Raw genomic sequence first — 18836 nt, 5'->3', positions numbered from 1 at the left:
CGTCCCCCGCTCCTCGCCCGACCCAACCCTCGCTCCTCGCCCGTCCCGTCCCCCGCTCCTCGCCCGTCCCAACCCCCGCTCCTCGCCCGACCCAACCCTCGCTCCTCGCCCGTCCCGTCCCCCGCTCCTCGCCCGTCCCCCGCTCCTCGCCCGACCCCCGCTCCTCGCCCGACCCAACCCTCGCTCCTCGCCCGTCCCGACCCCCGCTCCTCGCCCGTCCCCCGCTCCTCGCCCGACCCAACCCTCGCTCCTCGCCCGTCCCGTCCCCCGCTCCTCGCCCGTCCCAACCCCCGCTCCTCGCCCGAGCCCCGCTCCTCGCCCGACCCAACCCTCGCTCCTCGCCCGTCCCGTCCCCCGCTCCTCGCCGGTCCCGAACCCCGCTCCTCGCCCGTCCCGTCCCCCGCTCCTCGCCCGTCCCATGCCCCGCTCCTCGCCCGTCCCATGCCCCGCTCCTCGCCCGTCCCGACCCACGCTCCTCGCCCGTCCCCTGCTCCTCGCCCGACCCTCCGCTCCTCGCCCGTCCCCCGCTCCTCGCCCGTCCCCCGCTCCTCGCCCGTCCCGACCCCCGCTCCTTGCCGGTTCCGACCCCCGCTCCTCGCCCGACCCCCGCTCCTCGCCCGTCCCCCGCTCCTCGCCCGTCCCCCGCTCCTCGCCCGACCCGACCCCCGCTCCTCGCCCGACCCGACCCTCGCCCGTCCCGTCCCCCGCTCCTCGCCTGTCCCCCGCTCCTCGCCTGTCCCCCGCTCCTCGCCTGTCCCCCGCTCCTCGCCTGTCCCCCGCTCCTCGCCCGACCCAACCCTCGCTCCTCGCCCGTCCCGACCCCCACTCCTCGCCCGTCTCCCGCTCCTCGCCCGTCCCGACCCCCGCTCCTCGCCCGTCCCAACCCCCGCTCCTCGCCCGACCCCCGCTCCTCGCCCGACCCAACCCTCGCTCCTCGCCCGTCCCGTCCCCCGCTCCTCGCCGGTCCCGAACCCCGCTCCTCGCCCGTCCCATCCCCCGCTCCTCGCCCGTCCCATCCCCCGCTCCTCGCCCGTCCCGACCCCCGCTCCTCGCCCGTCCCGACCCCCGCTCCTCGCCCGACCCCCGCTCCTCGCCCGTCCCCCGCTCCTCGCCCGACCCCCGCTCCTCGCCCGTCCCCCGCTCCTCGCCCGTCCCCCGCTCCTCGCCCGACCCCCGCTCCTCGCCCGACCCCCGCTCCTCGCCCGTCCCCCGCTCCTCGCCCGACCCCCGCTCCTCGCCCGACCCCCGCTCCTCGCCCGTCCCCCGCTCCTCGCCCGACCCCCGCTCCTCGCCCGTCCCCCGCTCCTCGCCCGACCCCCGCTCCTCGCCCGACCCCCGCTCCTTGCCGGTTCCGACCCCCGCTCCTCGCCCGTCCCGACCCACGCTCCTCGCCCGTCCCCCGCTCCTCGCCCGTCCCGACCCCCGCTCCTCGCCCGTCCCGACCCACTCTCCTCGCCCGTCCCCCGCTCCTCGCCCGTCCCGACCCCTGCTCCTCGCCCGACCCCCGCTCCTCACCCGTCCCGACCCCCGCTCCTCGCCCGTCCCCCGCTCCTCGCCCGTCCCCCGCTCCTCGCCCGACCCCCGCTCCTCGCCCGTCCCCCGCTCCTCGCCCGACCCCCGCTCCTCGCCCGACCCGACCCCCGCTCCTCGCCCGACCCGACCCCCGCTCCTCACCCGACCCGACCCCGGAACCTCGCCCGTCCCGACCCCCGCTCCTCGCCCGTCCCGATCCTCACTCCTCGCCCGTCCCGACCCCGGAACCTAGCCCGTCCCGACCCCCGCTCCTCGCCCGACCCGACCCCCGCTCCTCGCCCGTCCCGACCCCCGCTCCTCGCCCGACCCGACCCCCGGTCCTCGCCCGACCCGACCCCCGCTCCTCGCCCGTCCCGACCCACGCTCCTCGCCCGACCCGACCCCCGCTCCTCACCCGTCCCGACCCACGCTCCTCGCCCGTCCCGTCCCCCGCTCCTCACCCGTCCCTACCCCGCTCCTCGCCCGTCCTGTCCCCCGCTCCTCGCCCGACCCCCGCTCCTCGCCCGTCCCGTCCCCCGATCCTCGCCCGTCCCGTCCCCCGCTCCTCGCCCGACCCCCGCTCCTCGCCCGAATCCCGCTCCTCGCCCGTCCCGTCCCCCGCTCCTCGCCCGTCCCGACCCCCGATCCTCGCCCGTCCCGTCCCCCGCTCCTCGCCCGACCCCCGCTCCTCGCCCGTCCCGTCCCCCGCTCCTCACCCGTCCCGACCCACGCTCCTCGCCCGTCCCGTCCCCCGCTCCTCACCCGTCCCCACCCCCGCTCCTCGCCCGTCCTGTCCCCCGCTCCTCGCCCGACCCCCGCTCCTCGCCCGTCCCGTCCCCCGATCCTCGCCCGTCCCGTCCCCCGCTCCTCGCCCGTCCCGTCCCCCGCTCCTCGCCCGACCCCCGCTCCTCGCCCGACCCCCGCTCCTCGCCCGTCCCGTCCCCCGCTCCTCGCCCGTCCCGTCCCCCGCTCCTCGCCCGACCCCCGCTCCTCGCCCGACCCCCGCTCCTCGCCCGTCTCGTCCCCCGCTCCTCGCCCGACCCCCGCTCCTCGCCCGGCCCGTCCCCCGATCCTCGCCCGTCCCGTCCCCCGCTCCTCGCCCGACCCCCGCTCCTCGCCCGTCCCGTCCCCCGCTCCTCGCCCGACCCCCGATCCTCGCCCGTCCCCCGCTCCTCGCCCGACCCGACCCCCCGCTCCTCGCCCGTCCCGTCCCCCGCTCCTCGCCCGTCCCCCGCTCCTCGCCCGACCCGACCCCCCGCTCCTCGCCCGTCCCGACCCCCGCTCCTCGCCCGTCCCGACCCACGCTCCTCGCCCGTCCCCCGCTCCTCGCCCGACCCCCGCTCCTCGCCCGTCCCGTCCCCCGCTCCTCGCCCGTCCCGACCCACGTTCCTCGCCCGTCCCGTCCCCCGCTCCTCACCCGTCCCTACCCCCGCTCCTCGCCCGTCCTGTCCCCCGCTCCTCGCCCGACCCCCGCTCCTCGCCCGACCCCCACTCCTCGCCCGTCCCGTCCCCCGCTCCTCGCCCGTCCCGTCCCCCGCTCCTCGCCCGACCCCCGCTCCTCGCCCGACCCCCGCTCCTCGCCCGTCCCGACCCCCGCTCCTCGCCCGTCCCGACCTCCGCTCCTCGCCCGTCCCGACCTCCGCTCCTCGCCCGTCCCGTCCCCCGCTCCTCGCCCGTCCCGTCCCCCGCTCCTCGCCCGTCCCGTCCCCCGCTCCTCGCCCGTCCCGACCCACGCTCCTCGCCCGTCCCGACCCCCGCTCCTCGCCGGTACTGTCCCCCGCTCCTCGCCCGTCCCGACCCCCGCTCCTCGCCCGTCCCCCGCTCCTCGCCCGACCCAACCCTCGCTCCTCGCCCGTCCCGTCCCCCGCTCCTCGCCCCCGTCCCGTCCCCCGCTCCTCGCCCCCGTCCCGTCCCCCGCTCCTCGCCCATCCCAACCCCCGCTCCTCGCCCGTCCCGTCCCCCGCTCCTCGCCCGTCCCGACCCCCGCTCCTCGCCCGACCCCCGCTCCTCGCCCGTCCCGACCCCCGCTCCTCGCCTGTCCCCCGCTCCTCGCCCGACCCTCGCTCCTCGCCCGTCCCGACCCACGCTCCTCGCCTGTCCCCCGCTCCTCGCCCGTCCCGACCCCCGCTCCTCGCCCGACCCGACCCCCGCTCCTCGCCCGTCCCGAACCCCGCTCCTCGCCCGTCCCGTCCCCCGCTCCTCGCCCGTCCCGTCCCCCGCTCCTCGCCCGTCCCGACCCCCGCTCCTCGCCCGTCCCGTCCCCCGCTCCTCGCCCGTCCCATCCCCCGCTCCTCGCCCGTCCCGACCCCCGCTCCTCGCCCGTCCCGACCCACGCTCCTCGCCCGTGCCCCGCTCCTCGCCCGTCCCGACCCCCGCTCCTCGCCCGTCCCCCGCTCCTCGCCCGTCCCCCGCTCCTCGCCCGACCCGACCCCGGAACCTCGCCCGTCCCGACCCCCGCTCCTCGCCCGTCCCGATCCTCACTCCTCGCCCGTCCCGACCCCGGAACCTAGCCCGTCCCGACCCCCGCTCCTCGCCCGACCCGACCCCCGCTCCTCGCCCGTCCCGACCCCCGCTCCTCGCCCGACCCGACCCCCGGTCCTCGCCCGACCCGACCCCCGCTCCTCGCCCGTCCCGACCCACGCTCCTCGCCCGACCCGACCCCCGCTCCTCACCCGTCCCGACCCACGCTCCTCGCCCGTCCCGTCCCCCGCTCCTCACCCGTCCCTACCCCGCTCCTCGCCCGTCCTGTCCCCCGCTCCTCGCCCGACCCCCGCTCCTCGCCCGTCCCGTCCCCCGATCCTCGCCCGTCCCGTCCCCCGCTCCTCGCCCGACCCCCGCTCCTCGCCCGAATCCCGCTCCTCGCCCGTCCCGTCCCCCGCTCCTCGCCCGTCCCGACCCCCGATCCTCGCCCGTCCCGTCCCCCGCTCCTCGCCCGACCCCCGCTCCTCGCCCGTCCCGTCCCCCGCTCCTCACCCGTCCCGACCCACGCTCCTCGCCCGTCCCGTCCCCCGCTCCTCACCCGTCCCCACCCCCGCTCCTCGCCCGTCCTGTCCCCCGCTCCTCGCCCGACCCCCGCTCCTCGCCCGTCCCGTCCCCCGATCCTCGCCCGTCCCGTCCCCCGCTCCTCGCCCGTCCCGTCCCCCGCTCCTCGCCCGACCCCCGCTCCTCGCCCGACCCCCGCTCCTCGCCCGTCCCGTCCCCCGCTCCTCGCCCGTCCCGTCCCCCGCTCCTCGCCCGACCCCCGCTCCTCGCCCGACCCCCGCTCCTCGCCCGTCTCGTCCCCCGCTCCTCGCCCGACCCCCGCTCCTCGCCCGGCCCGTCCCCCGATCCTCGCCCGTCCCGTCCCCCGCTCCTCGCCCGACCCCCGCTCCTCGCCCGTCCCGTCCCCCGCTCCTCGCCCGACCCCCGATCCTCGCCCGTCCCCCGCTCCTCGCCCGACCCGACCCCCCGCTCCTCGCCCGTCCCGTCCCCCGCTCCTCGCCCGTCCCCCGCTCCTCGCCCGACCCGACCCCCCGCTCCTCGCCCGTCCCGACCCCCGCTCCTCGCCCGTCCCGACCCACGCTCCTCGCCCGTCCCCCGCTCCTCGCCCGACCCCCGCTCCTCGCCCGTCCCGTCCCCCGCTCCTCGCCCGTCCCGACCCACGTTCCTCGCCCGTCCCGTCCCCCGCTCCTCACCCGTCCCTACCCCCGCTCCTCGCCCGTCCTGTCCCCCGCTCCTCGCCCGACCCCCGCTCCTCGCCCGACCCCCACTCCTCGCCCGTCCCGTCCCCCGCTCCTCGCCCGTCCCGTCCCCCGCTCCTCGCCCGACCCCCGCTCCTCGCCCGACCCCCGCTCCTCGCCCGTCCCGACCCCCGCTCCTCGCCCGTCCCGACCTCCGCTCCTCGCCCGTCCCGACCTCCGCTCCTCGCCCGTCCCGTCCCCCGCTCCTCGCCCGTCCCGTCCCCCGCTCCTCGCCCGTCCCGTCCCCCGCTCCTCGCCCGTCCCGACCCACGCTCCTCGCCCGTCCCGACCCCCGCTCCTCGCCGGTACCGTCCCCCGCTCCTCGCCCGTCCCGACCCCCGCTCTTCGCCCGTCCCCCGCTCCTCGCCCGACCCAACCCTCGCTCCTCGCCCGTCCCGTCCCCCGCTCCTCGCCCCCGTCCCGTCCCCCGCTCCTCGCCCATCCCAACCCCCGCTCCTCGCCCGTCCCGTCCCCCGCTCCTCGCCCGTCCCGACCCCCGCTCCTCGCCCGACCCCCGCTCCTCGCCCGTCCCGACCCCCGCTCCTCGCCTGTCCCCCGCTCCTCGCCCGTCCCATCCCCCGCTCCTCGCCCGACCCTCGCTCCTCGCCCGTCCCGACCCACGCTCCTCGCCTGTCCCCCGCTCCTCGCCCGTCCCGACCCCCGCTCCTCGCCCGACCCGACCCCCGCTCCTCGCCCGTCCCGAACCCCGCTCCTCGCCCGTCCCGTCCCCCGCTCCTCGCCCGTCCCGTCCCCCGCTCCTCGCCCGTCCCGTCCCCCGCTCCTCGCCCGTCCCATCCCCCGCTCCTCGCCCGTCCCGACCCCCGCTCCTCGCCCGTCCCGACCCACGCTCCTCGCCCGTGCCCCGCTCCTCGCCCGTCCCGACCCCCGCTCCTCGCCCGTCCCCCGCTCCTCGCCCGTCCCCCGCTCCTCGCCCGTCCCGACCCCCGCTCCTCGCCCGTCCCCCGCTCCTCGCCCGTCCCCCGCTCCTCGCCCGACCCACGCTCCTCGCCCGTGCCCCGCTCCTCGCCCGTCCCGACCCCCGCTCCTCGCCCGTCCCCCGCTCCTCGCCCGTCCCCCGCTCCTCGCCCGTCCCGACCCCCGCTCCTAGCCCGTCCCCCGCTCCTCGCCCGTCCCCCGCTCCTCGCCCGACCCCCGCTCCTCGCCCGTCCCCCGCTCCTCGCCCGTCCCCTGCTCCTCGCCCGTCCCGACCCCCGCTCCTCGCCCGACCCGACCCCCGCCCGACCCCCGCTCCTCGCCCGACCCGACCCCCGCCCGACCCGACCCCCGCCCGTCCCGACCCCCGCTCCTCGCCCCCCGCTCCTCGCCTGTCCCCCGCTCCTCGCCCGACCCCCGCTCCTCGCCCGACCCAACCCTCGCTCCTCGCCCGTCCCGACCCACGCTCCTCGCCTGTCCCCCGCTCCTCGCCCGACCCGACCCCCGCTCCTCGCCCGTCCCGACCCCTGCTCCTCGCCCGTCCCGTCCCCCGCTTCTCGCCCGTCCCGACCCCCGCTCCTCGCCCGTCCCCACCCCCGCTCCTCGCCCGTCCCGACCCCCGCTCCTCGCCCGTCCCGTCCCCCGCTCCTCGCCCGACCCAACCCCCGCTCCTCGCCCGTCCCGTCCCCCGCTCCTCGCCCGACCCGACCCCCGCTCCTCGCCCGACCCGACCCCCGCTCCTCGCCCGTCCCGACCCCCGCTCCTCGCCCCCCGCTCCTCGCCTGTCCCCCGCTCCTCGCCCGACCCCCGCTCCTCGCCCGACCCAACCCTCGCTCCTCGCCCGTCCCGTCCCCCGCTCCTCGCCTGTCCCCCGCTCCTCGCCCGACCCCCGCTCCTCGCCCGACCCAACCCTCGCTCCTCGCCCGTCCCGACCCACGCTCCTCGCCCGACCCCCGCTCCTCGCCCGACCCCCCGCTCCTCGCCCGTCCCGTCCCCCGCTCCTCGCCCGTCCCGACCCCCGCTCCTCGCCCGTCCCGACCCCCGCTCCTCGCTCGTCCCGTCCCCCGCTCCTCGCCCGTCCCGACCCCCGCTCCTCGCCCGTCCCCACCCCCGCTCCTCGCCCGTCCCGTCCCCCGCTCCTCGCCCGTCCCCTCCCCCGCTCCTCGCCCGACCCGACCCCTGCTCCTCGCCCGTCCCGTCCCCCGCTCCTCGCCCGACCCGACCCCCGCTCCTCGCCCGTCCCGTCCCCCGCTCCTCGCCCGTCCCGACCCCCGCTCCTCGCCCGTCCCGACCCCCGCTCCTCGCCTGTCCCGACCCCCGCTCCTCGCCCGTCCCGACCCCCGCTCCTCGCCCGTCCCCCACTCCTCGCCCGTCCCCCGCTCGTCCCCCGTCCCCCGCTCCTCGCCCGACCCCCGCTCCTCGCCCGTCCCCCGCTCCTCGCCCGTCCCGACCCCCGCTCCTTGCCGGTTCCGACCCCCGCTCCTCGCCCGACCCCCGCTCCTCGCCCGTCCCCCGCTCCTCGCCCGTCCCGACCCCTGCTCCTTGCCGGTCCCGACCCCCGCTCCTCGCCCGACCCCCGCTCCTTGCCGGTCCCGACCCCCGCTCCTCGCCCGACCCGACCCCCGCTCCTCGCCCGACCCGAACCCCGCTCCTCGCCCGTCCCGACCCCCGCTCCTCACCCGACCCGACCCCCTCTCCTCACCCGTCCCGACCCCCGCTCCTCGCCCGTCCCGACCCCCGCTCCTCGCCTGACCCCCGCTCCTCGCCCGTCCCGTCCCCCGCTCCTCGCCCGTCCCAACCCTCGCTCCTCGCCCGTCCCGTCCCCCGCTCCTCGCCCGTCCCGTCCCCCGCTCCTCGCCCGTCCCGACCCCCGCTCCTCGCCCGACCCCCACTCCTCGCCCGTCCCCCGCTCCTCGCCCGTCCCGACCCCCGCTCCTCGCCCGTCCCCCGCTCCTCGCCCGTCCCCCGCTCCTCGCCCGACCCCCGCTCCTCGCCCGTCCCGACGCCGGTTCCGACCCCCGCTCCTCGCCCGACCCCCGCTCCTCGCCCGTCCCCCGCTCCTCGCCCGTCCCAACCCTCGCTCCTCGCCCGTCCCGTCCCTCGCCCGTCCCAACCCTCGCTCCTCGCCCGTCCCGTCCCCCGCTCCTCGCCCGTCCCGACCCCCGCTCCTCGCCCGTCCCGACCCCCGCTCCTCGCCGGTCCCGACCCCCGCTCCTCACCCGTCCCGACCCCCGCTCCTCGCCGGTCCCGACCCCCGCTCCTCACCCGTCCCGACCCCCGCTCCTCACCCGTCCCGACCCCCACTCCTCGCCCGTCCCCCGCTCCTCGCCCGACCCCCGCTCCTCGCCCGTCCCCCGCTCCTCGCCGGTCCCGACCCCCGCTCCTCGCCCGACCCGACCCCCGCTCCTCGCCCGACCCGACCCCCGCTCCTCGCCCGTCCCGACCCCCGCTCCTCGCCCGTCCCGACCCCCGCCCCTCGCCCCCCGCTCCTTGCCCGACCCCCGCTCCTCGCCCGTCCCGACCCCCGCTCCTCGCCCGTCCCGACCCCCGCTCCTCGCCCGTCCCGTCCCCCGCTCCTCGCCCGTCCCGACCCCCGCTCCTCGCCCGTCCCCACCCCCGCTCCTCGCCCGTCCCGTCCCCCGCTCCTCGCCCGTCCCGTCCCCCGCTCCTCGCCCGACCCGACCCCCGCTCCTCGCCCGTCCCGTCCCCGCTCCTCGCCCGACCCGACCCCCGCTCCTCGCCCGTCCCGTCCCCCGCTCCTCGCCCGTCCCGACCCCCGCTCCTCGCCCGTCCCGACCCCCGCTCCTCGCCCGTCCCCCGCTCCTCGCCCGTCCCGACCCCCGCTCCTCGCCCGACCCCCGCTCCTCGCGCGTCCCCCGCTCGTCCCGACCCCCGCTCCTAGCCCGTCCCCCGCTCCTAGCCCGTCCCCCGCTCCTCGCCCGTCCCCCGCTCCTCGCCCGTCCCGACCCCCGCTCCTCGCCCGTCCCGACCCCCGCTCCTCGCCCGTCCCCCGCTCCTCGCCCGTCCCGACCCCCGCTCCTCGCCCGACCCCCGCTCCTCGCGCGTCCCCCGCTCGTCCCGACCCCCGCTCCTAGCCCGTCCCCCGCTCCTAGCCCGTCCCCCGCTCCTCGCCCGTCCCCCGCTCCTCGCCCGACCCCCGCTCCTCGCCCGTCCCCCGCTCCTCGCCCGACCCCCGCTCCTCGCCCGTCCCCCGCTCCTTGCCGGTTCCGACCCCCGCTCCTCGCCCGACCCCCGCTCCTCGCCCGTCCCCCGCTCCTCGCCCGTCCCGACCCCCGCTCCTTGCCGGTCCCGACCCCCGCTCCTCGCCCGAGCCCCGCTCCTTGCCGGTCCCGACCCCCGCTCCTCGCCCGACCCGACCCCCGCTCCTCGCCCGACCCGACCCCCGCTCCTCGCCCGACCCGACCCCCGCTCCTCGCCCGTCCCGACCCCCGCTCCTCACCCGACCCGACCCCCTCTCCTCACCCGTCCCGACCCCCGCTCCTCGCCCGTCCCGACCCCTGCTCCTCGCCCGTCCCCCGCTCCTCGCCCGTCCCAACCCTCGCTCCTCGCCCGTCCCGTCCCCCGCTCCTCGCCCGTCCCGTCCCCCGCTCCTCGCCCGTCCCGTCCCCCGCTCCTCGCCCGTCCCCCGCTCCTCGCCCGTCCCCCGCTCCTCGCCCGTCCCGACCCCCGCTCCTCGCCCGTCCCGACCCCCGCTCCTCGCCTGACCCCCGCTCCTCGCCCGTCCCGTCCCCCGCTCCTCGCCCGTCCCAACCGTCGCTCCTCGCCCGTCCCGTCCCCCGCTCCTCGCCCGTCCCGTCCCCCGCTCCTCGCCCGTCCCGACCCCCGCTCCTCGCCTGTCCCCCGCTCCTCGCCCGACCCCCGCTCCTCGCCCGTCCCGACGCCGGTTCCGACCCCCGCTCCTCGCCCGTCCCCCGCTCCTCGCCCGTCCCGTCCCCCGCTCCTCGCCCGTCCCGTCCCCCGCTCCTCGCCCGTCCCGACCCCCGCTCCTCGCCCGTCCCGACCCCCGCTCCTCGCCCGTCCCAACCCTCGCTCCTCGCCCGTCCCGTCCCTCGCCCGTCCCAACCCTCGCTCCTCGCCCGTCCCGTCCCCCGCTCCTCGCCCGTCCCGACCCCCGCTCCTCGCCGGTCCCGACCCCCGCTCCTCACCCGTCCCAACCCTCGCTCCTCGCCCGTCCCGTCCCCCGCTCCTCGCCCGTCCCGACCCCCGCTCCTCGCCGGTCCCGACCCCCGCTCCTCACCCGTCCCAACCCTCGCTCCTCACCCGTCCCGACCCCCGCTCCTCGCCGGTCCCGACCCCCGCTCCTCACCCGTCCCGACCCCCGCTCCTCGCCGGTCCCGACCCACGCTCCTCACCCGTCCCGACCCCCGTCCCTCGCCCGTCCCCCGCTCCTCGCCGGTCCCGACCCCCGCTCCTCGCCCGTCCCCCGCTCCTCGCCCGTCCCGACCCCCGCTCCTCGCCCGACCCCCGCTCCTCGCCCGACCCGACCCCCGCTCCTCGCCCGTCCCGACCCCCGCTCCTCGCCCGTCCCGACCCCCGCTCCTCGCCCCCCGCTCCTTGCCCGACCCCCGCTCCTTGCCCATCTCGACCTCCGCTCCTCGCCCGTCCCGACCCCCGCTCCTCGCCCGTCCCGACCCCCGCTGCTCGCCCGACCCGACCCCCGCTCCTCGCCCGTTCCGACCCCCGCTCCTCGCCCGTCCCGACCCCCGCTCCTCGCCCCCCGCTCCTTGCCCGACCCCCGCTCCTTACCCATCTCGACCCCCGCTCCTCGCCCGACCCGACCCCCGCTCCTCGCCCGTCCCGACCCACGTTCCTCGCCCGACCCGACCCCCGCTCCTCGCCCGTCCCGACCCCCGCTCCTCGCCCGTCCCAATTCCCGCTCCTCGCAGATTCCATCCTCTGCTTCTCCTGCACCTGCTCTTAGGTCCCAACCCCTCCACTAGGGTCCTCCACGCTCCAAGAGATGCCACCAATCATCTACCTACATTCTGATGCCGTCTAATTTTGTCACCCATTTTGGTTTTGTCGCCCTCTCGAGACCATTATGGATTTTGCTGCTGGGGCGGCTAGCTTTTTTTGATTTGCCCACAGCTCCAGACTCGCGCTTCAAAATGCTCCTCTGACTGATCTTATTGAATGGACAGACGCAGCAACATTAGCATCCTTGACCAGGCCAGCATCGAAACACTGACCACACTCGATCAGCTCTGCTGGGCAGGCCACATTGCTCGCATGCCCGACACGAGACTCCCAAAGCAAGCGCTCTACTCGGAACTCCTACATGCCATGCATTTGCCCATTCACCTAACCTGTTCAAGTCCCCCTGCAGCCTCTTAGCATCCTCCTTGCAGCTCGCATTGCCACCCAGCTTAGTGTCATCTGCACATTTGGAGATATTACATTCAATTCCTTTGTCTAAATCATTAATATATATTGTAAATAGCTGGGGTCCCAGCACTGAATCCTGGTGGCACCCCCATTAGTCACTGCTGCCATTCTGAAAAGGATCCATTGATTCCCACACTTTGCTTCCTGTCTGCCAACCAGTTTTCTATCCACGTCAATGCATGACCCCCAATACCATGTGCCTTAATTTTGCACACTAATCTCTTGTGTGAGACCTTGTCAAAAGCCTTTTGAAAGTCCAAATACACCACATCCACTGTTTCTCCTTTATCCACTCTATTAGTTACATCCTCAAAAAACTCTAGAAGAATTGTCAAGCATGATTTCCCTTTCATAAATCCATGCTGACTTGGACCGATCCTGTCACTGCTTTCCAGATGCGTTGCTATTTCATCTTTAATAATTGATTCCAGCATTTTCCCACCACCGATGTCAGGCTAACCGGTCTATAATTCCCTGTTTTCTCTCTCCCTCCTTTTTTAAAAAAGTGGGGTTACATTAGCTACCCTCCAGTCCATAGGAACTGATCCAGAGTAATTGGAATGTTGGAAAATGACCACCAATGCATCCACTATTTCTAGGGCCACTTCCTTAAGTACTCTGGGATGCAGACTATCGGGGCCTGGGAATTTATCGGCCTTCAGTCCCTTCAATTTCCCTAACACCATTTCCTGACTGATAAGGATTTCCCTCAGTTCCCCCTTCTCACTAGACCCTCGGTCCCCTAGTATTTTTGGGAGCTTATTCGTGTCTTCCTTAGTGAAGACAGAACCAAAGTATTTGTTCAAATCTCTGCCATTTCCTTGTTTCCCATTATGAATTCATCTGAATCTGACTGCAAGGGTCTTACATTAGTCTTCACTAATCTTTTTCTCTTCACATATCTATAGAAGCTTTTGCAGTCAGTTTTTATGTTCCCTGCAAGCTTACTCTCATACTCTATTTCCCCCCTCCTAATTAAATCTTTAGTCCTCCTCTGATGAATTCTAAATCTCCCAGTCCTCAGGTTTGCTGCTTTTTCTGGCCAATTTATATGCCTCTTCCTTGGATTTAACACTTTCCCTAATTTCCCTTGTTAGCCACGGTTGAACCACCTTCCCTTTTTTATTCTTACAACTGTCATAGTTCATCCATGTGATATTTAAATGTCTGCCATTGCCTATCCACCGTCAACCCTTTAGTATCATTCTCCAGTCTATCGTAGCCAATTCACGTCTCATACCTTCGAAGTTTCCTGTCTTTAAGTTCAGGACCCTCGTCTCTGAATTAATTGTGTCACTCTTCATCTTAATGAAGAATTCTACCATATTATGGTCACTCTTCCCCAAGGGGCCTCGCACAACAAGATTGTGAATTAATCCTCTCTCGTTACACAAGACCCAGTCTGGGATGGCCTGCTCTTTAGTTGGTTCCTCGACATATTGGTCTAGAAAACCATCCCTTATACACTCCAAGAAATCCTCTTCCACAGGTATTGCTACCAGTTTGGTTAGCGCAATCAATATGTCAATGAAAGTCACCCATGATAACTGCTGTACACTTATTGTACGCGCCCCTAATTTCCTGTTTGATGCCATCCCCAACCTCCCTGCTACTGTTTGGTGGTCTGTACACAACTCCCACTGGCGTTTTCTGCCCTTTGATGTTTCGCAGCTCTACCCATACCGATTCCACATCATCCCAGCTATTGTGTTAATCTCCTCTTTAACCAATAACGCTACCCCACCTTCTTTTCCTTCCTGTCTGTCCTTCCTGAATATTGAATACCGCTGGATGTTGAGTTCCCAGCCTTGGTTACTCTGGAGCCCCATGTCTCCATAATCCCAATTATATCATACCCGTTAACAGCTATCTGCGCAGTCAATTCATCCACCTTATTACGAATGCTCCTCGCATTGAGACTCAGAGCCTTCAGGCTTGTTTTTTTAACACTCTTTGTCCTTTTTGAATTATGTTGTAATGTGGCCCTTTTTGATTTTTGCCCTTGAATTCTCTGCCCTCCACTCTTGTTTTTCTCCTTCCTACCTTTTGCTTCTGCCCCCTTTTTACTTCCCTCTAGATTCCCATCCCCCTGCCATTTTAGTTTAACCCCTCCCCAACAGCACTAGCAAACACTCCGCCTAGGACATTGGTTCTGATCCTGCCCAGTTGCAGACTGTCCGGTTTATACTGGTCCCACCTCCCCCAGAACCAGTTCCAATGTCGCAGGAATTTGAATCCCTCCCCCTTGCACCATTCCTCAAGCCACATATTCATCTGAGCTATCCTGCAATTCCTACTCTGACTAGCACATGGTACTGGTAGCAATCCTGAGATTACTACCTTTAAGGTCCTACTTTTTAATTTAACTCCTAGTTCCCTAAATTCAGCTTGTAGGACCTCATCCTGTTTTTTACTTACATCATTGGTACCTATATGTACCACGACAGCTGGCTGTTCACCCTCCCCCTCCAGAATGCACTGCAGCTGCTCTGAGACATCCTTTACCCTTGCACCAGGGAGGCAACATACCATCCTGGAATCTCGTTTCCAGCCACAGAAACGCCTATCTATTCCCCTTACAATAGAATCCCCTATCACTATAGCTCTCCCACTCTTTTTCCTGCCCTCCTGTGCAGCAGAGCCACCCCTGGTGCCATGGACTTGGCTGCTGCTGCCTTCCCTTGATGAGCCATCTCCCCCAACAGCATCAAAAGCGGTACATCTGTTTTGGGGGGAGGTGACCACAGGACACCCCTGCCTTCCCTTGCTCTTCCTGATGGTCACCCATTCCCTATCCGGCTGTGCAACCTTTCCCTGTGGTGTGACCAACTCACGAAACGTGCTATTCACGACATCCTCAGCATCGCAAATGCTCCACAGTGAATCCATCCGTAGCTCCAGTGCCGCAATGCAGTCTGTCAGGAGTTGCAGCTGGATGCACTTCCTGCACATGTAGTTGTCAGGGACACTAATTCCCACATAGCACAGGAGGAGCACGACATGGGTCTGGGCTCTCCTGCCATGACTTAACCCTTAGATTAACTTAATTGGTAACAGAGCCAAAGGTTTCTTACTGACAAGAAAAAGAAAAAAGATAAAGAAAAAGAAAAACTACATACCCTCTTGGCTGTGACGTCACAATTCGATTACTTTTTATTTATTTCTTACTTTTGACCCTGGACCAGCTGTAGCTATCTGTTCCTCCCCAAACTGCTGCCGACCTGGGACCGCCGCTGGGCCTTTATAGGCTGCTGCTCGCTCCTCGCTGCTCCTCCCCGAACAAAAAGGGAGTTCGATGTGGCCCTTACGGCTAAAGGGATCAAGAGGTATGGAGAGAAAGCAGGAATGGGGTACTGAGGGAATGATCGGCCATGATCACATTGAAGGGCCGAATGGCCTACTCCTGCACCTATTTTCTATGTTTCTATGTTTCCAGGAAGAACCCTAGTTTCTTAACGTAACTGAAGTACCTCATTCCTGGAATCATTCTCTTAAATCTTTTCTGCACCTTCTCTAAGCCTTCACATCCTTCCTTAAGTATGGTGCCTAGAATTGGACACAGTACTCCAGTTGGGGCCAAACCAATGTTTTATACAGGTTCATCATAATTTCCACACTTTTGTACTCTATACCTCTATTTATGATACCCAGGATGATATATTTAAAGTAATTGGTAGGAGGTCTAGAGGGGATTTGAGGGGAATTTCTTTCACTCAGAGGGTGGTGGGGGTCTGGAACTCACTGCCTGAAAGGGCGGTAGAGGCAGAAACCCTCACCACATTTAAAAAGTACTTGGATGTGCACCTGAAGTGCCATAACCTACAGGGCTATGGACCAAGAGCTGGAAAGTGGGATTAGGCTGGATAGTTCTTTGTTGACCGGCGTGGACACGATGGGCCAAATGGCCTCCTTCCATGCTGTAAATTTCTAGGATTCTATTCTATAATTCTATGATCCCATAAGCCTTTTGAACTGCTTTCTCAACCTGCAATGTCACTTCAACGATTTGTGCACATATACCCCCAGGTCTCTCTGTTCGATCACGCCCTTTAGGATTTTATCATTTAGTTTATAGGTCCTCTCCTCATTCTTTCTACCAAAATGTATCACGTCACACTTTTCTGCATTAAATCGCCTTTCCCCCTCACTCACCTGCCCTCCCCTCTCCCCACCGCGCTCTCGCCCTTCTCTCCCTCCCCCCCTCTCTCTCCCTCACTCACTCACCTGCCCTCCCCTCTCCCCCTCTCTCACTCACCAGCCTGTCCCTCTCTCCCTCACTCACTATCCTCTCCCCACTCTCCCTCACTATCCTCTCCCTCTCTCCCTCACTCACTATCCTCTCCCTCTCTCCCTCACTCACTATCCTCTCCCTCTCTCCCTCACTCACTATCCTCTCCCTCTTTCCCTCACTCACTATCCTCTCCCTCACTCACCCCCCTCACTGACCCCCCCTGACTCATTCACTATCCTGACTCACTCACCCTCTCCATCCCTCCCCCCCTCTCCGCTTCTGTCTCTCTCCTTCCCCCTCCCTCACTCACCTCCACACCCTCTCACTCTACCCCTCACTCACTTCCACACCCTCTCACTCTACCCCTCACTCACTATCCCCCTCACTCACTCCCTATCCTCCCTCTCAACCCCACTCACTCACTATCCCCCTCCCACCCCCCTCTCAATCACTCTCTCCCTCTCTCACTCACTATCCTGTCTCACTCACCCTCGCCATCCCTCACTCCCTCTCTCTCCCCCACACTCACTATCCTCCCCTCTCCCTCTCTCTCTATCCACTTCTGTCTCTCTCTCTCTCCTTCTCCCCTCCCCCACTCACCTCCACACCCTCTCACTCTACCCCTCACTCATTAACTATCCTCCCTCTCAACCCCACTCACTATCTCCCCTCTCAACCCCACTCACTCACTATCCCCCCTCTCAACCCCACTCACTCACTATCCCCCTCCCACGCCCTCCCTCTCTCTCTCTCTCTCTCTCCCTCCCCCTCACTCTCTCTCTCTCTCTCTCCCTTCCCCTCGCTCACTCCCTCTCTCACCCTCACCCTCCCCCTAACTCCCACCCCCTCCCTCTCTCTCTCTCTCGCACTAACCCACTCACTCACTCTCTGCCCCTCCCTCTCTCTCACTCACTAGCCCCTTCACTCTCACTCATTATCTCTCACTATTCCCCTCACTCACTCACCCCCTCAATCACTCATTAATCCTCACTCTTTCCCCCTCACTCACTCACTCACCCCCTCACTCACTATCCCCCTCATCTCCTCACTCACTCACTCCTCACTCACTATCCTCCTCACTCACTCTCCTCCCCCTCCCATCACTATATCCCCTCATTCACACTCCCCCCTCACTGACTCACACACTCTCTCCCCATCACTCACTCACCCTATCCCCTCACTCACTCTCTCTCCATCACTCACTCACTCTCACTAACCCCTCCCCTCACTCTCCCCCTCCCCTCACTCACTATCACTCATTCCCCCTCCCCCTCACTATCCCCCTCACTATCACTAACTCCCCTCACCCTCACTATCCCCCTCACCCTCACTCGCTATACTAACTCACTCCCCTCACCCCTCTCTATCTCACTCCCCTCCCCCTCACTATCACTCACTCCCCTCCCTCACTCACTATCTCACTCCCCCTCCCCCTCACTATCACTCACTCACTCCGCTCCCTCCACTATCCCCTGCCCCCTCACTATCACTCACACTATACTCACTATCTCACTCCCCTCCTCCCTCACTCACTATCTCACTCCCCTCCTTCCTCACTCACTATCTCACTCCCCTCCTCCCTCACTATCTCATTCCCCTCCTTCCTCACTATCTCATTCCCGTCCTCCCTCACTATCACTCACTCACTATCACTCACTCGCCTCCTCCCTCACCCACTGTCTCACTCCCCTCCTCCTTCACCCATTATCTCACTCCCCTCCTCCCTCCCTCACTATCACTCACTCACTCCTCTCCCTCACTATCTTACTCCCCTCCTCCATCACTATCACTCACTCATTCCCCTCCCTCACTATCTCACTCCCCTCCCTCCCTCACTATCTCACTCCCCTCCCTCACTCACAATCTCACTCCCCTCCCTCACTCACAATCTCACTCCCCTCCTCCCTCACTCACTATCTCACTCCCCTCCCTCCCTCACTATCTCACTCCCCTCCCTCACTCACTATCTCACTCCCCTCCCTCCCTCACTATCTCACTCCCCTCCCTCACTCACAATCTCACTCCCCTCACTCACTCACTCACTCACTCACCGGCCTTTATCTCTCACCCCCGGAGTCTCGCTGCTCAATTTGTGGCCCCGCCCCTGCCCCGCGCCCATTGGCCGGCTCCCGCTGTCACACGGCCCACTCTCGCTGCCGATTGGTAGGGCATCCCATCAATCTGCGCCCAGCCCCCGCCCCCAGCGTTGCTAGGGGAACGGTGAGGCCTGTGTGGTCGGGCCGGCCCGGGCCTGGAGAGCCGAGCGAGGAAAAGTGCCGGTGGTGACGGTGCTGGGGCCCGAGAGCACCGCGCGCTGCCGGGGAGGCAGACCGAGCACGCTCCGGGAGCTGCAACTTCTCTCACTCCCCGGATTGTAATCTGAAACTATCGGAACACAGGGCACTGGGGAGGGGCCGCTTCAGGGGTTACCCCCCTCCCCCGGGATAACCCCCCTCCCCCCGGGTTACCCCCCTCCCCCCGGGGTTACCCCCCCTCCCCCCGGGGTTACATCCCCCCGGGTTACCCCCTCCCCCCAGGGTTACCCCCCCTCCCCCGGGGTTACCCCCCCTCCCCCCGGGTTACATCCCCCCGGGTTACATCCCCTCCCCCCGGGTTACCCCCCTCCCCCCGGGTTACCCCCCTCCCCCCGGGGTTACCCCCCCTCCCCCCGGGGTTACATCCCCCCGGGTTACCCCCTCCCCCCGGGTTACATCCCCTCCCCCCGGGGTTACCCCCCCTCCCCCCGGGTTACATCCCCTCCCCCCGGGGTTACCCCCACTCCCCCCAGGGTTACCCCCCTCCCCCCGGGTTACCCCCCCTCCCCCCGGGGTTACCCCCCCTCCCCCCGGGGTTACCCCCCCTCCCCGCGGGTTACATCCCCTCCCCCCGGGGTTACCCCCCCTCCCCCCGGGTTACATCCCCTCCCCCCGGGGTTACCCCCCCTCCCCCCGGGTTACATCCCCTCCCCCCGGGGTTACCCCCCCTCCCCCCGGGGTTACATCCCCCCGGGTTACCCCCTCCCCCCGGGGTTACCC

The 18836-nt window shown here is 69.1% G+C and overlaps 1 protein-coding gene across 3 annotated transcripts in view; it reads right to left on the bottom strand.

Moving 5' to 3' along the window:
- Positions 1-17882, bottom strand: part of capslb (calcyphosine-like b) — a 62686-nt gene extending 44804 nt beyond the window's left edge. For all 3 annotated transcript variants that reach the window (XM_070891761.1, XM_070891932.1, XM_070892016.1), the window contains exon 1: positions 17853-17882. The gene's annotated coding sequence lies outside the window, so the exon portion shown is untranslated. The remainder of the gene's footprint in view (positions 1-17852) is intronic.
- Positions 17883-18836: the final 954 nt, after the last annotated feature.

This window comes from Pristiophorus japonicus, chromosome 1, assembly GCF_044704955.1.
Source record: "Pristiophorus japonicus isolate sPriJap1 chromosome 1, sPriJap1.hap1, whole genome shotgun sequence".
Lineage (NCBI taxonomy): Eukaryota > Metazoa > Chordata > Chondrichthyes > Pristiophoridae > Pristiophorus > Pristiophorus japonicus.
This window is presented reverse-complemented; position numbering and strand designations above follow the sequence as displayed.